The following is a 13155-nucleotide window of genomic DNA, read 5'->3' on the forward strand; positions in this document are numbered from 1 at the left end:
TAACAGTTTCTTCATATGTAGAAAACACATGTACATATATTTGCTTTTTCAAGTGCTTCTCTAGTGACACAAAGTTTATCTTGAAGTTTTCACTCTGCTTGTTCTTATGCATTAGGGGCCGCTAATAGAGGTTGTACAAAGATAACGTAACAACAATCTTTTTTTTATTTGAACAAAATAGTATTATCTAGCTAGGTAGCAGTCGAATGATTAGCACCCAAAGCACGAGAAACTGGATATTGATTGATAAGACTCGATCTATGATTAATTCGCACTAATCTACTACTCAAACTTCGTGACAAGATTGTTACTCGATACCAAGTACAAGAACTGGATGTTTAATCAAGGAACTATCAAAAAAACTAAGTACTTCTTAATCGATTATCTACTAGATTCCATAAGGAAGGACGACCAATTGGGTAAATGCCGGGGCAAACCTGTGAATTGGAAATGTTGTACTACTCTCTACAGGACCAAGATTATCCACAGGTTCGCCAAGGACGTTAGAGATTGGCCAGGAGTAATTTCACCAACAGGAACGCCATGTTATTTGATGGACACATCATGGTGTGGTGTTCAATTACACCTCCAATGTGATGCAAGATGCACTTTGCCCCCTTTACCTTTGGCGTCACTGTATGAAGAGTCAGTAATGCAACTTTTTTGATGCACTTAGTCTTGAGTAGAATGTCATCCAACAATGTCTGAACTTGACATGAGACCTCCACCTCTGCGTCATACAGGGGCTACCTTGTGCCAACCGAGTGCATGCATCCTGAGATAGTGTTACACAACAGCTCATAGATGACATCGACTGTACACTTGCCTCGCACATCCACTGAGTTCTTCTTTTTGTGCAAACACCATCAACACTTGTCTTCTTAACAACCTGCTCAGCAAATATGGCCCACTTCATAGGACTAGTGTAGACCTGGTAACATAGCCTTGGGAAAATTGAGGGCCCACAGAATAGTTTGAGGGTGTAGCTCGGTAAACTTGTTTATATAATGTATACAAGGGTAGGTAGTGCTCATGCAACATCACCTTCTTGTCTTTTTTGGGGGAGCATGGAAAACACTCTTAGCTAATGCTTTGGTGGCTACTTTGGTGGAACCTCATTGGGAGTCAAATGCCTTGCATCCTCCCCCCTCAAGATTGAGATCATACACTTTGGAAAATGCTCTGAAGTCCTATAAAAGTCTTTCAATGACTCTGTCTTTCAATGGCTCTGTCTTTAATGGCTCAGTCTTTAACTTCAGGTGGTAAAACTTGGTGGGAGCCCTCTTCTGGCATGTAGAAAACATTGGTTAGACAAGCAACCACACTCTCCTTGTCTCTTATATATTGAGATCAAGATCACCAACATATATGGAGCTTGATTAGGAGGTTGATGAGCGGTTTGAGTGAGAGGATCGTAATAAAATAAGCTCTAGTTTTCCGACAGAAAACTTTGTGAGAGGTCCCACATGCACATAGACACGGACACAACATACATAGACACATGCACAACTTTGTGAGGGGTCTCGTGCTCTGTGTGTGCGTGTTTGAGAGAGAGAGAGAGAGAGAGAGAGAGAGAGAGAGAGGGTAACCTTTGTATCTTTGCGGCGTTGCCCTTTGAGTTAGCCATGGTCGAAGATGTAGACATTTTCTCAAGCAGCTAAGAATGGGGGAGAGAAGAGAGAGGAGATCTGTTGACTCTGAGTTTTTTGAATGACACAGTGCATGTACAGAATACATGCGAAAAAAAATAATTACCTTACCTCTTTCAGTTATCCCCCACTATCTTTTCAGTTATGTACATTTTATTTGCTTAGTTTTTAAATTATTTTCATTTCTTTTCCAATTCTCAAAGTTCATTTGCAAGTTGCAAACCACACCCCAAAAACCGCTATTTCTACTGGTCCAAAGTGTATCACCTTACCATGCATCCACCCATATAGCTCACTCTTTTGTAAAACTGTATTTTCAAGTAGTCTCTTTTTAGCAGTAATTGCAAGGTTTTCCTAGAAAGAGGGCCATCTCAACTATTTTTCACATATAAATATAGAGGGCTTACTTCTAGTTTCAATCACTTACATTTACAACCTTGTTTACCTTCATATTGTGTGTGTGTGTGTGTGTGTGTAACCCCAAAATAGGGGGATGTTATCATGGATATTTTTGAAGAGAGATTGATCCTACAGAAGAGGTAGAGTTTGAACAAGATCTGCCATGTGATTAACTATTGTCAAGGATAGGTATTCCAAATGCATTGCTTCTTACTTGGTATGTTGTTGTTTGGAATGCACTACTCCCAAGATATGCTAAATCACAAGATATGTTTGACAGTGGGGCAAAATCACAATGCTACAAAATGTTTTGAGAGTTATGTTAAACATTGAACTGATATACAGCATGAAGGCACCTTGCTATGGTATTATGAGATGTAGCACTAGAATATGCGATTGGGGAAGGGGAGACAGTTGTACCATGAACCAAGCAGTGAGGATGCAAAAGCAATAAAAAATGTTTATTTTGAGAATCTTTTCTAAATTACTCAACAAAAATCCCATTCAATACAATTCAATGGCCATGCTTCGAGATGATGCAAATAGAGATATGCTAGCTTGGGGATGTGCGGTAGCATTACAAGGCTAAATGAGCAAGTGCTGAACTGTTTTGAAATTTTGCAAAATGGTTTGCATCATAATTCAGCTGCATGTTGGAAACAGATATCTGCAAACATCGAGAGAAAAACACACACAAATGTTGTAATAACCATGTATGGAAAGTTGGTTACAACTAGTTAGAGCTTGAAGTTGGAAGTCATAGGGAGCCTAGGTGAGATATGTAGTTGGATTGGAAGATGCAAGGATTGCAGTAACATAGGAATCACCAAATTTTCTCCTCATTTGCTGGCCAATATGCAGATAGAACCAATTGAATAATTCACATAAGGCCTTGCTTTTAGTTTCACTTCCACCATGGCGAGCTGCACGGAAGTAGCTTGTCCGTGATAGTGGGACTTTTCTATTCCTTGAGTGTTCCATATGGCCACTAGACCCATTTGTTTAACAAAGTATGAACCATGTGCAAGAATAATATGCTATAAAAAAATAAAGAAATTATGACGTATGGAGAAAACGTTAGCATGTACATATTTCTTGAACTTAAAGATATATGCTATTCTTGCCAAATAGAATGTGATATCCTTTGTTGCCCATTCTTGCTTGATTGTATCACAAAGAGTGAGATAGAACCCTCATAATCATTTGTGTGGGAGGAATCTATATTAGTTTTTCATAGAAGCAGAATGAACTTTTCAAGTGAAATATTCATTATACTTCTATGGAACTCTCATAATCATTTGTGTAGGAGGCATCTATCTTAGTTTTCCATAGAAGCATAATGAACTTGTCAAGTTTTGTCCAAACTCTCATCCTTGTGTTGGCCATATTGCGATTGCTTTCCTGATTAGTGGTGTGCTCACACAACTCTTTACGTCTCCATATAGCAGATGCTTGCCTTTTGTCATGATTTGATAAAAATCTTCTTGCTTTTGTTGGAGCTATATATAGCTAGCCCTAACTCCTTGTTTTTTCAATGCATCAACCCACTTCATCTCCCTAACTAAGTGTTTGGGCTTCTTAACTGTGAAAGGAAAGAGATGATTGTAGTTCTCCTATTTTTTATGCTTGCACATTATTGTTGTTGATGAGTAAGGGTATGAATAGTTTTTTCCAAGCCTTTAATAGCTTTTTTTGCTACTCCCATCATCATTTCTACTTGGATTCTATATGTGCTAGCATCGTAAGCTACATGATTTAGTCTATTGTAATAACCTAACAAGCCATGTCTACCATCACCAAGAAACCGCACCAAATCATGTAAATTTTGGAATGCTAAAGACTTACCAATTTTGGAAGATTTGTTGGATATAATACCCCATTTACCCAAAGTTCTTGATGTTTTTTTCCTTGCCCACATAGTCTCTGCACCTCATCTTCATCTCTTAATGCCCTCTTTTGATAACTTCGACAACATGAAGCGTACTCCTTATCTAGCTTGATGTTGATATGGAAGCTTTGCTTTGCTGGTCGATTATTAAGGCCCTCCAAGGGTTCCATGAGAATTGGAGATTATAGTGATGTTGAGTGAGTTAAAGAGAAGCGCAAAAGGAGAAGAAAAATTAATTACCATTAGAGAAATTGATTCTAAAAATGTTGTTAGAGGGAGGAATAGAGTGAAAGTGCTACAGAGAGAAAAAATGAATGAAAGGATTGGTTGATTGAAAAAGAGAGGAATAAAAGGTTTGATTGATTAAAAGAGAGCACATAGAGGAATATAAGAGATTAATTCTACTGCTAAATGATTAAAAGAGAGCATATAGTGGAATATAAGAGACTAATTCTACTGCTAAACATAAAATTTAAAAAAGAAGATTAATTTCACCATCTTATGTTGGAGAAAAGGATCACCAAGATAGCTTGACAGAGAGAGAGAGAGAGAGAGAGAGAGAGCTCAAAGAGGCTTTCAATAGTCATGGATTTTTAGATAGTAAATTTATACTTTTTGAGGGAAATATAATAGACTCAAAATATTGGGCCCACTTATGCATGAGAATTACAAGTGGGTCTAAGGAAGAGAGGGAGAAAGAAGTTACATTAAATAAGGGGATATTCTTAAGGTAGTTATGAAAGAAGTGATTAGGGTAAAAATAAGATACCTTATGAAGATACAAGTGTAGGTGGGTTGGTGATTATTCCTCCTAAATAAATCTAAAATTATAGAAAATGGGGCAAATGTTTTTGAAATTCCCTAAAATGTCCAAAATTGGGCAAATATTTTCTAAATCCCTTCAAAATGGCCAAAATTTAGGCGAATGTTTTAAGATATCGGCCAATTGGCGATTATTAGCCCCTATTATTTTCCTTAGAAGAGTGATGCTAGCTCATAGAAAGTAGGTGGTGGGATCCATCTTTGTTGTATTTGGAGCATGTTCTAGAGGAAAACCTTCCAAATTTGGCCCATAATTTGAAACCCTTTCTCTAATCAATTTTTACAAGGCCACCTTTTTTTTACCAAAATGGCCCTAGTGGTCCTTATATTTTATGAGTTGGTTGTAGTACTCTTGCAAGGAGAGTAATCTGGATGACACCAAACTAGTATGCATGTGGGAGATCAAGCATTCACTTCTAGTCAAAAACATAAAGGCAAAGCCTTGTTTTAGAGTGGCAAGAATTAGCCTTGTCTTTTTAAGGATGCCAAGAAGGGGGGTGATAAGACTATGTAAAAAACAAAAATGGAACTTTTGTTAGAAACCAAAACAATATAGCAAAAGGATGGAGATGGAGAAGATGAAAGAGGTAGGCATGGCTATGTGGCTAATGTATCATCACACTAAGTGATGAAAACAAGGAGTCAACAAACTATAGACATGATGATTGGGCATGAATGGGCATCATTGTGCACTACAAGTATGATCCTTCTTTACATGATGTATGCATGTCAGCACTGATGTATCATCATGTCCAATATTTTGATAGTAGTGCTAGCCCAAGCACATTACTTCTCAGCATGGTCTATTTTCCTCCCTTGAGTCCACTCCTCAAGGAAGAATGGTGCAAACAACTCCCCATATCCAATAAAAAGAAGTCTAATATTAAGTTTCCTATAGCCCAAGATTGAGAGAATTAGCCCAATTAAGGGAGAGGTATAGTAGGGAGGTTGCAATCTTGGTAACCCCAAAGGTCAATAGGTAAATTACCTATAGCCCAAGATTGAGAACATTAGCCTAGGTAAGGGAGGTTACAATCTTGGAAACCCCAAATATCAATAGAGAATTTCTTATAGCCCAATATTGAGAGCATTAGCGCAAGTAAGGGAGAGCTTCCAACACCAGAGGAACTCATGGGTAATGTACTCCTAGCCCAATATTGAGAGCTTCCAACACCAGAGGAACTCATGGGTAATGTACTCCTAGAGGAAGGTGTTTTCAAAGAGGTAACATTGCTCACGATACAACTATCACAATCACAACATGAGAGCCAATATATTTCTAATATGTAGATATCCTTGAACCCGAGAGTCAACATATTCCATATTAGGTAGATATCTTTGAACCCCGTGAGGAGGATGATGTTAGCCTATCAAATTTTAGGAGCTTTCAGATATTCTTTTCCAATCGAATACTACAGAAGATGATGCGGCTACAGGATGCAGAGGCTACATGTCTTGTAGAAGATCTCTTAACCAAGAAAGAGAGCTTAGAGATCAAGATGATGGATATGGAGCTCAACCTACAAATGTTGGATTGGAAAAGTGGAGAAAAGGTGCTTGATTTTCCCTAGTGCTATGAGTTTATTATGAGGGAATATTACATGTATCATGCATGTGAGTGTCACCGAACAAACATGTTTCCTACTTGTAGATACCTTCTAATCAAAGTTTAAGGCAAAGTATGACTTGCTTGGGGGTATGTTAGGAGCCTAATAGGTGCCCAAAGTTTCTTAGGACATGGAGCAATAGTTGTGACACAAGTTGGGCACTATATAAATATAATAAAACTCTTTTGAATGACGTTTTGGGATTATAAAAATACCTAGTCGACCTAAACAATGCAACTTGTTATTAATTCCCCATGTAAAAATATAAGGGTTATTCATAGGTATCTCATTCTTGCACACACAAATGTTGAAAACTATTGGGGCTAGAAGGCAGTCCTTAAATCCCAAATGCAAGCATATGGAGATCACCACAAAAGTTGTGCATCAATAAGTTAACATTTGTATACGTGAATAGATAGATATACATAAATGTAACTTGCTCAGTTTTGATAGGGGTTATGTAAGTTTGGGTCTTTTGTTGTGTCACTCATATGTATTACATAAAAGTTTTCTCATATGTGAGTCAATAAAACCTTTCTCATCCTCAAAGGATTTCTTAAGAAAGCTACAAGATTTTGAATTAAGCCTATTATAAGTTTAGCTTTAGACTCGGGGGGGTCACTCGTATAAATATGTAAGTATCACGTGGGTTCAACAGAAGGACATTTTAAATATTTAAAACTTACAGAAATATATTTACAGAGGAGATTTATTTATTATATTTTTAAAAAAAATTACAGATTTGAATAGGAAAGGATACATTATATTCACTAAAAAATTCACAGATAAGGGACTTTTTAAATAGGCCTTGAACGCACGTGATATAGAGGATTTACATATAGTGACCCCCCCGAGGCTTTAGACTACTAGTATGAAGCTAATGCAAAGTGATAAGATTAACACCTAGATTGGAGATCATATGTATATCACATATAGATAACCACAAAAGTTACGAATCAAAAAGTTAACTTTGTATGTAAATGTGTCTTGATCAATTTTAATTAGGTTTATCAAAGTTTTGGTCTTTTCGATGTGTCACTCATATAAAAGCTTTCTCAGATGTGTCAATTACATAAAATATTTCTCATCCAAGATTATGTATTACATTATAAATTTAGCTTTAGTCTACTAGGATGAAGCTAATGCAAAGGGATAATCTTAAGACCTAGACTATCTTGTATCTAGCCCCTTTTGTTCTTTCAAAGCCTTTAAGGATTACTTTCACACATCCACAACCTCCACATAAGTAAGTTCACTTCCACTCCACTTGGAAGCTCATACCTCACCTAGGACCTATCCACCATGGTCTACTGCCCATAAGATATAGGAAGAATGTCCTTTAACTACTAGAGTGAAGGATTCACATGCCTCTACTAGTCTGAAGCTTATAATGCAAAGTGATAAGATTAACACCTAGACTGGAGATTAGCTAGATATCACATACAGATAACCACAAAAGTTATGAATCAACAAGTTGTATTTGTATGTAAATGTGTCTTGATCAATTTTCACTAGGGTTATCAAATTTTAGGTGTTTTTGATGTGCCACTCATATAAAAGTTTTCTCATATATGTGACTACATAAAACCTTTTCGCATCCTCAGAGGATTTCTTGAGATAGTTACAATATTATGAATTAATTCTGCTATAAATTTAACTTTAGACTACTAGTATTTAGCTAATGAAAAGGGATAATCTTAACACCTAGAATATCATGTATCTATAGCACTTTTTGTTCTTTTAATGCCTTTGAGGAGGACTTTCACACATGCACAAACTCTACATAAGGAAGTTCACGTCCACTCCACTTGGAGGTTCATACCTCACCTACTACCTATCAATGATCTACTCCACACTCGGAAGTTCATACCTCACCTACTACATGTCCATGGTCTTTAACCCATAAGATATAGGAATAATTTCCTATAACTACTAGAGTCAAGGATTCACGTGCCTCTATGGGGAACATTGCCCACTTTGTAGCACCTTGTGCACATTGATATTTTTGGATACCTCATGCTAACATGCATCACAAAGTTAGCAAATCACTAATGTACCAATCAACCAAGGGCACAACCATTAGATCTTAATACTCATTGTTACAAGCCTAGAATTTCTGAAACTTCTCTTCTCTCTCATGTAAAAGTGAGTTGGCCTCTCTATATAAGGTGCAAGAGAGGTAACCTCTCTGTATAGGGTACAAGAATAAATATTAATTAGCCACCATGGGAGAGGATGTAAGGCATTTTTGAGCTAGAAACATAGAGATATCAAGAGATCAAACCTTGATGTCCCATATCACTAAGATATCTTTTTATAATAGTTCTTACTAGGCCTATGACTTTTGGATGAGATGGCCAATTCCTCCCTATACCCAAAAGTACTAAAATTAGAAAGATGTCACTAAATCACTCCACTCAGAGGACAAAATCTAACCATTTGAATTATCCTTGAGTAAGTTTCTTCAAATCCATACTAAGCTAAGAATGGAAAATGTAAGAGGATACAACTTGCGGTCTATACAAAATAACTCAAAAGGAGTAGGATATTTCACAACATAAGACTTTAAAAATCAAACTACACACAATAACAAAGATAGATAAGAATATTGTATTATTGAAGTGATACAATAGATGGAAAAGCCTAACACCCATGTGCTCCTACACAAAGGGAGATTCTCATTAGATTTGCTCTACGATGGAGATTGTATGCTAGTAAAAACTAGGGAGTAAACTCACAATGAGATGACTGATAGGAAACTACTAAGATGGAGGTTGTATGCTAGTAGAAGCTAGGGAATAAACTCATAGTGAGATGACTGATATGGAATTGCTAAGATGGAGGTTGTATGCTAGTAGAAGCTAAGGAGTAAAATCACAGTTTGATCATATGGAACTGTAAGATGGAGGTTGCATGCTAGTAGAATCTAGGGAGTAAAATCATAGTGATGATTGGTGAATTGTGTGGAGAAGGGATTTGTTGTGTATCTTTAGAGGCCTATATACATGAGGTGTCCCCATGACATGACTACGTATGTCCATGGTCATAGTCTCGGTGCCACCATCTATGGTGTAGACTAAAAGACGGTGCTGAAGTGTAGCTTGCACATTTTGAAATTCATTAGTAGCAGCACATATTTCAAATGATTAGAAGAAGACAAGAACAAATAGCTTTAACACATGGTAGTTAATCAATCAATGTCCAACCACTAGTTTGAACCCGATAATTAGCCTATTTCGAGGTTGGAAGCAAAGCACGTGATTCTCAACAGAAAGCTTTGCAATCTGTTGACAATTTTCAATTGGTTGAAAACCAGTTTATAAGTTGGGGCACCTATAAGGGTTTTTACCATAGGTTTCAAACTGGTGATAACCATATAATAGGTTGTAAGGAAATTGAAAGCATGACAAATGTCAACTGGCTTCCAACTTGTTGACAATCGGTTTACAGATTGAGAGTATGACAAATGGCAACTAGTTGAAAAGAAGTTTATAAGAGAAGGGGAACTTGAAAGGGTTTTGGACTATTGATTTTAGTCCGCTCTGACAACCCGTTTATATATTTAGAGCATAATACATTAAATTTTGGACTTAAAAAGGGGCCCCCCCTAAGACTGCCATGTCAGTTTTTTCTTAAAAAATGGGATGATGGTTAAATTTTTGCAAATCAAACCAAAACCTTTTTGAGATTGTAGATTGAGAATCTACTCCTTGACATCTTTCCAATGATATATAGCATGATGGAAAACTTTGCATATTCAAGAAGTTCTCGAGTTGGTGATGATGTGGCATGATATGCCATGTCATCACCAATTTGGGAACTTCTTGAATATGCAAAATTGTAACATGCCACATCATCACCAATTTGGGAACTTCTTGAATATGCAAAATTCCCCATCATGCTATATATCATTGGAGAGATCTCGAAGAGTAGATTCTCAATATACAATCTCCAACAAGTTTTGATTTGATTTACAAAAATTTAACCATGATCCCATTTTTGAAGAAAAAGCTTACATGGTAGTTCTTTAGAGGGCCCCTTTTTTAGTCCAAATTTTGCCTAATGAATGGTTTTCAATTACTAGATTCACACCCACTATAATAGCTTGAGAGCACTGCGAATGGGTTTCAACTGGTACACCACAAATGGGATATCCTCTCCATAAAACATGCCTTTTGTCTCTACGTGTGTAAGGGTATGCTCATAGAATAAGGTGAAAGTATGGAAGTTAGGTATATATGTGTGTGCACACACACACACAGGCACACGTGTGCACGCATGTGTATACACACACATGTTTATTCACACACACACACACACACACACACACACACAAGATTCTTATTATTGTTTTTTTATTTTTTGATATTTTTTATACTTTATCTTGAGATAAATAATTAGTTCAACATCTAAATTTTCTTATTCTATATTAATAAACCATTCATACAAAGAATAAGTATTTACAAGAACTCATAGGAAAGTGATATTCATTGTTATGACTAACCTTCATTAAGGGGAGTTGGAAACGATTGCGAGAGCTAATCAAAACACACATAGAATAGTGAGTTGGAAATAAGGAGAGAAATAGAGGAGTTGCACTTCCAAGGGGGGATTGTCCTTGGGAAGAAGGTTGAGTTGTACACTTCAAAGGGGGGATTGTCCTTGGAAAGAAAAGTATAAGAAAATTTAATCTAAGCATGAATACTCATGTACATACTTTGAGAAGGTAGGTCTTTCTTACCTACTACCACATTTCTCTCTCTCTCTCTCTCTCTCTCTCAACGAACCCAATAGAAAAAGTTCATCGTAGAAAAGGAAGGCAAGCCCCATGTGTGACCCATGTGGTCTCAATCGCTAACGCATTAGCTTAGCTACAAGCTAAGACTTTGAAGGTTGAGTTAGCTTAGCAAGCAAGCCTAGACTTTGAAGGTTGAGTAAGGGGGGATTTTCGTTGGGAAGAAGAGTGTAATCTCAGCTTGACTACTTATTTAGCAAGTTACGTCTATCTCACGTAGTGCCACTACAGGCTATTAGCAGCACATCCAAGATAAAGGAAGGCGAGACAGAGTCCAACTAGCTTTGCGGCGTAGAATTTGAAGGCCGAGTACCCGTCTAGAACTTCGACCAAGTGAAGGAGAGAGTGCTGCGTATCAGCGGATGTCCGGGACATCAGTGACCAGTCATCGATCATCACAAGGTTCTCGAATGCGGATGTCAACATCGGTTTGACATGGGCTGTAGGAGACTACGTCAATCGCTGAACGTCCTCCTTTCCGGCACGGGATCAGACAGCGGCACATGGACTCTTTCTTGGAGCGGATAAGAATCGTTCTTTCCAGAGGCGGATGTCCGGTGACATAGGAGAGAAGAGCAGTGCCCAGTCATCGATCATCACAAGGTTCTCGAATGCGGATGTCAACATCGGTTTGACACGGGCGGTAGGAGACTACGTCAATCGCTGTGACATCCTCCCTTCCGGCAGGTCATCAGACAGCGGAAACGTCGACTGCGTGCATGCACATGGACTCCTTCTTGGAGCGGATAAGAATCGTTCTTTCCAGAGGCGGACGTCGTCGTGCATAAATACCACAGGCGCGTGAGGATCGGAGTACGTAGTGCCCTATAATACTCATACCCAGCGCTCACAGCTTTCCCTCCTGATCGCATCATCGCATTCCCCACAACACTCCACAAACCATGGCAGCCGCCAGCAGCAGCTTGCTTCTATTGGCAGTGATGCTGTCTCCGCTCATACTAGACGTCAGGGCCGCGGATGAAGACCCTCTGCAGGACTTCTGTGTGGCGGATAACACCAGCATGATCACCCTCAACGGGTTCACCTGCAAGCCGGCCATTGATGTGCAGGCCGCGGACTTCAAGTTCACGATGCTTGAGCATCGCTCCAAGCCTATGAAAGGGCTGGGCGTCTCCGTCAACCTGGCCAGTGCAGCCAACTTCTTTGCTCTCAACACGCAGGGCCTGTCCATCGCCCGCATCGACTTCGACCCCAAGGGATTAAACCCGCCCCACGTGCATCCTCGCGCCACCGAGGTGCTCTTCCTGGCAGAGGGCACGCTCAAGGTGGGCTTCGTCACCGCCACGCCAAACAATACCCTATTTGAGCAGATCCTCGCCCCCGGAGATCTCTTTGTCTTCCCTCGCGGCCTTGTGCACTTCCAGCTCAACCCGGACAAGGACCACTCCGCCCTCGCCATCTCCGCCCTCAATAGCCAGAACCCGGGCACCTCGCAGCTTGCCGCTGCTCTCTTCGACGCCTACCCACCCCTCCCCGAGGAGGTCCTAGAGACAGCCTTCGGCATCGACAAGGGTGAGGTGGAAAGCCTTATTGCCAGCGTCGGCAAAACCCTTTCTTAGACTGCACACTAGTGACAGGCCGCCAACTTAGAGAGAGACACACACATGAATAAACTAGTCACATCAATTATTAATTGCACTACACCTGAACCCCCCTCCTTATCCGTCTTCATTAAAATAGTTTCACGATGCGAGGCCTCCTTCTCTCCTTGTACTACCACTAAAATCATCTAGGCATACGAGATAAATCCATGACCAAAAACCCTCCTACCTTGTAAGTTTGTCACTATAGTGAATGAACCACACATCGACAACTTCTACACTCTCTCTCATGAATAACGTCGAAGTGGCATGAATGTGTGGTATGAATTGCATTTAAATAATAAATTGCTTTTAAAAAGTGACATTGTTTTCTTACATAATAAACTATAGGGGTTGATAATATCAACCTTCTTGTCGATTATGTAACTAGGTC

General features: G+C 39.0%; 1 pseudogene; it reads left to right on the forward strand.

Annotated features, from left to right (window-relative positions):
* Nucleotides 1-12062: 12062 nt before the first annotated feature.
* Nucleotides 12063-12740, forward strand: LOC147626447 (germin-like protein 8-6 pseudogene; annotated as a pseudogene).
* Nucleotides 12741-13155: the final 415 nt, after the last annotated feature.

The sequence above is a fragment of the Cibotium barometz genome, chromosome 22 (assembly GCF_041138505.1).
Source record: "Cibotium barometz isolate CiBa-2024 chromosome 22, ASM4113850v1, whole genome shotgun sequence".
NCBI classification, from domain to species: Eukaryota; Viridiplantae; Streptophyta; class Polypodiopsida; order Cyatheales; family Cibotiaceae; genus Cibotium; species Cibotium barometz.